This window comes from Schistocerca nitens, chromosome 7 (genome assembly GCF_023898315.1).
Source record: "Schistocerca nitens isolate TAMUIC-IGC-003100 chromosome 7, iqSchNite1.1, whole genome shotgun sequence".
NCBI classification, from domain to species: Eukaryota; Metazoa; Arthropoda; class Insecta; order Orthoptera; family Acrididae; genus Schistocerca; species Schistocerca nitens.
Window position 1 is genome coordinate 308,679,899 of NC_064620.1, and position 5,000 is coordinate 308,684,898.

Consider the following 5,000-nt stretch of genomic DNA (forward strand, 5'->3'; position numbering starts at 1 on the left):
TCGGTCCCCGTGGGCGTTGCACTCGCAGTCGCAAAGACTCTGGGCAATGGCTATGTGCGCTCCGCAATATATTACTGGGACGAGTAATGAGGGTCCGAGCCCCCAGTGTGGGGAAAGTGTTTCGCAGCCCTGACCCACCGGCACGGTGTTGCGTCCCCCCACCTCAAACATGTGACGTAGTCACACCACCGGTTTTGACTAATAGACAGAATGTTTATAATCATATGCCATACACCGGGGGACGATGCCGCGAGGTGTAGCTAGCTAGTGCAGTCGCACCGCTACTACTGTACAGAGATAGAACAGGCATTGACTATACATACATTAAGCTTATACACGGCGGTGCTTAGTAATACGCGCAGTCATCGGAATATAGATAACACATACAACTGTCCCTATACATGCTGAACGTCTGTGCACACAATGTCAACCACACGTCACCCACACACTCCATCACCCACTAGTCTATGCCTGTAACAGACGCAGACACAACATCTAAGTACCAGCATGGAACAACATCCAGTGCATCCTCTCGGCCACAGTACACCATCCACACTATGATAACCAGACCGGGACGTCGAACCAGAAAACTGAATATCCCACTCTTCCTACAACCACCATTGCTCAGATACGCCACCAACACCCACACATGTCCTACACAGGGGTGCACCCAACAGCACCACACTGCCGCATCTCACAGCACATAAACAATGGCAGGAATGAAAGACACAGGTGTGCCACTCCTTTGCCACAAACACAGAACGGGCGCGCCACCTGCCATGAGCCACAAGTGCAACTGACGTGACATATCTGATAGTGCCTCAGGCGTCCACTTACTACCATCACTATCAACGAACCTCGCCACCCCACCCCCCCCCCCCACACACACCATCCCTTAACCCAACTTCTGCCTTAACCTAACCCAACTTCTGCCTTAACCTAACCCAACTTCTGCCTTAACCTAACCCAACTTCTGCCTTAACCTAACCCAACTTCTGCCTTAACCTAACCCAACTTCTGCCTTAACCTAACCCAACTTCTGCCTTAACCTAACCCAACTTCTGCCTTAACCTAACCCAACTTCTGCCTTAACCTAACCCAACTTCTGCCTTAACCTAACCCAACTTCTGCCTTAACCTAACCCAACTTCTGCCTTAACCTAACCCAACTTCTGCCTTAACCTAACCCAACTTCTGCCTTAACCTAACCCAAGTTGCGCCTTAACCTAACCCAAGTTGCGCCTTAACCTAACCCAAGTTGCGCCTTAACCTAACCCAAGTTGCGCCTTAACCTAACCCAAGTTGCGCCTTAACCTAACCCAAGTTGCGCCTTAACCTAACCCAAGTTGCGCCCTAACCTAACCCACGTTGCGCCTTAACCTAACCCACGTTGCGCCTTAACCTAACCCACGTTGCGCCCTAACCTAACCTACGTTGCGCCCTAACCTAACCTACGTTGCGCCCTAACCTAACCTACGTTGCGCCCTAACCTAACCTACGTTGCGCCCTAACCTAACCTACGTTGGGCCCTAACCTAACCCACGTTGCGCCCTAACCTAACCCACGTTGCGCCCTAACCTAACCCACGTTGCGCCCAAACCTAACCCACGTTGCGCCCTAACCTAACCCACGTTGCGCCCTAACCTAACCCACGTTGCGCCCTAACCTAACCCACGTTGCGCCCTAACCTAACCCACGTTGCGCCCTAACCTAACCCACGTTGCGCCCTAACCTAACCTACGTTGCGCCCTCACCTAACCCAAGTTGCGCCCTAACCTAACCCACGTTGCGCCCTAACCTAACCCACGTTGCGCCCTAACCTAACCCACGTTGCGCCCTAACCTAACCCACGTTGCGCCCTAACCTAACCCACGTTGCGCCTTAACCTGCCCTGTAATTGTTAGTTATATGAATCTAGGAATTCGTGTAGCGTTGCCTAATTGCAACCATCTCAACATAGTTCACTTCGCGCACACTGTGGTGTTCTGCGTATTGATTCATTTTACGGTGCGTACCCTCACATCTTGCGAGTGTTGCTTACTTTCCACATGGTCCCGCTATCCACTGTATTGTGTACTGCAATAGGACGTATATCGCCCCCGCCCCCCCCCCCTCCCCTCCTGTCACCTCTAGCTCGTCGGTCAGGAGTTCGCGTGTTGAATGCGCTTCGCAGCTGTGCAATGGCATTCGCATACGTACGCTGGCCACCTTCCACGTGTTCTTTCGTGCACACGTCGCAGCGTGTATGTATGCTGATGGAGTGCGTCGTGACACACAACATCCAGGCATGCAAGACTCGTAGAAGTCGCAAATGTAGATGGATGTCTACGTTTGCTGCCCAAGTTACGCAAATGAACTGGAAATCCGTTGTTGCGCGGTTGTTCGCGCTGGAGGTGAATCGTTGATATCGACGATCGGTACAGGTATTAACCGGTTGCTTCAGCGACACCCGTCATACCCACGAACGTGAGTGGGCATGTGGGTATGAAGCGATACGCGGCGGTGGCTGGGTGGGACCGTCCCCGGCCGGTGAGGGGGGGGCGCCCGGCGTGCTGGCCGCGCGCTGCGTGGGCGCACGCGCGGCAGCCGGCTGGTGGGGGCGCCCAGTGGCAGGCGCGCCGGCTGACGGAGGCGGCAGGCGGCGCATCTGCGTGCCGGCGCACCCAGCGCGCGGCGCCGTGCGGCCAAAGTGGGTCCTCCCGGGCCCGGTGCGAAGCGCGGTGGACATCTGCAGTGTGCTGGTCCGATTGAGGACTGTGTGCGTTGAGGATGCGCCGCCGCCCGGCACTCGGCGCCGCGACGCCGTCTGCTGCTCGGTCGCCTCCGCGGTTCTCGCAGGTGGTTTGTATCGCAGCTGTGCGGATGTGTTGGCGCGTGCGCTGTGCTGGGAGAGTTCGCTTTGGCACCCAAGTGGGGCTCTGCCCCTCTGTGGCGCTGGCGTTGGAGCTGCCCGGTCACTGTTTGTGGCCGCGTGTTGTCTCCCGCCGGCAACACCACGACAGCACGCTCCCGGGCCTCTGTCGGCAGCGGCAAGCTCAGTTGGGAGCACGGGTGGTCGCACTGAAAGCGTCTACTCGCCTATCTCCGGGCGATTGCGCCTCTCTCGAACCCGACCAAGTACTTAGGACGGCGCTGCGCGCCGCCGGGACCTGAGAGGGTTTCGAGGTGTATCGTGCAGGGGAGCCCAGCCTCCTCCTGTTTGCAGAATAATTGAGCGGACGCTTGCGTGTTCGCGCGGGCCCCCGGGACACACTCCCGGGCGGCCGGCTGCTCAGCTCTAGTTGACGCAGCTCCCTGGTTGATCCTGCCAGTAGTCATATGCTTGTCTCAAAGATTAAGCCATGCATGTCTCAGTACAAGCCGCATTAAGGTGAAACCGCGAATGGCTCATTAAATCAGTTATGGTTCCTTAGATCGTACCCACGTTACTTGGATAACTGTGGTAATTCTAGAGCTAATACATGCAAACAGAGTCCCGACCAGAGATGGAAGGGACGCTTTTATTAGATCAAAACCAATCGGTCGGCTCGTCCGGTCCGTTTGCCTTGGTGACTCTGAATAACTTTGGGCTGATCGCACGGTCTTCGTACCGGCGACGCATCTTTCAAATGTCTGCCTTATCAACTGTCGATGGTAGGTTCTGCGCCTACCATGGTTGTAACGGGTAACGGGGAATCAGGGTTCGATTCCGGAGAGGGAGCCTGAGAAACGGCTACCACATCCAAGGAAGGCAGCAGGCGCGCAAATTACCCACTCCCGGCACGGGGAGGTAGTGACGAAAAATAACGATACGGGACTCATCCGAGGCCCCGTAATCGGAATGAGTACACTTTAAATCCTTTAACGAGTATCTATTGGAGGGCAAGTCTGGTGCCAGCAGCCGCGGTAATTCCAGCTCCAATAGCGTATATTAAAGTTGTTGCGGTTAAAAAGCTCGTAGTTGGATTTGTGTCCCACGCTGTTGGTTCACCGCCCGTCGGTGTTTAACTGGCATGTATCGTGGGACGTCTTGCCGGTGGGGCGAGCCGAAGGCGTGCGACCGCCTCGTGCGTGCTCGTGCGTCCCGAGGCGGACCCCGTTGAAATCCTACCAGGGTGCTCTTTATTGAGTGTCTCGGTGGGCCGGCACGTTTACTTTGAACAAATTAGAGTGCTTAAAGCAGGCAAGCCCGCCTGAATACTGTGTGCATGGAATAATGGAATAGGACCTCGGTTCTATTTTGTTGGTTTTCGGAACCCGAGGTAATGATTAATAGGGACAGGCGGGGGCATTCGTATTGCGACGTTAGAGGTGAAATTCTTGGATCGTCGCAAGACGAACAGAAGCGAAAGCATTTGCCAAGTATGTTTTCATTAATCAAGAACGAAAGTTAGAGGTTCGAAGGCGATCAGATACCGCCCTAGTTCTAACCATAAACGATGCCAGCCAGCGATCCGCCGCAGTTCCTCCGATGACTCGGCGGGCAGCCTCCGGGAAACCAAAGCTTTTGGGTTCCGGGGGAAGTATGGTTGCAAAGCTGAAACTTAAAGGAATTGACGGAAGGGCACCACCAGGAGTGGAGCCTGCGGCTTAATTTGACTCAACACGGGAAACCTCACCAGGCCCGGACACCGGAAGGATTGACAGATTGATAGCTCTTTCTTGATTCGGTGGGTGGTGGTGCATGGCCGTTCTTAGTTGGTGGAGCGATTTGTCTGGTTAATTCCGATAACGAACGAGACTCTAGCCTGCTAACTAGTCGCGTGACATCCTTCGTGCTGTCAGCGATTACTTTTCTTCTTAGAGGGACAGGCGGCTTCTAGCCGCACGAGATTGAGCAATAACAGGTCTGTGATGCCCTTAGATGTTCTGGGCCGCACGCGCGCTACACTGAAGGAATCAGCGTGTCTTCCTAGGCCGAAAGGTCGGGGTAACCCGCTGAACCTCCTTCGTGCTAGGGATTGGGGCTTGCAATTGTTCCCCATGAACGAGGAATTCCCAGTAAGCGCGAGTCATAAGCTC

At 55.0% G+C, this 5,000-nt stretch overlaps 1 non-coding gene across 1 annotated transcript in view; it reads left to right on the top strand.

Moving 5' to 3' along the window:
• The first annotated feature begins 3,290 nt into the window (after positions 1-3,290).
• Positions 3,291-5,000, top strand: part of LOC126196859 (small subunit ribosomal RNA) — a 1,909-nt gene continuing 199 nt past the window's right edge. Inside the window, exon 1 of the ribosomal RNA XR_007539287.1 lies at positions 3,291-5,000. This exon is cut by the window's right edge and continues 199 nt beyond it. This is a non-coding gene — a ribosomal RNA (small subunit ribosomal RNA).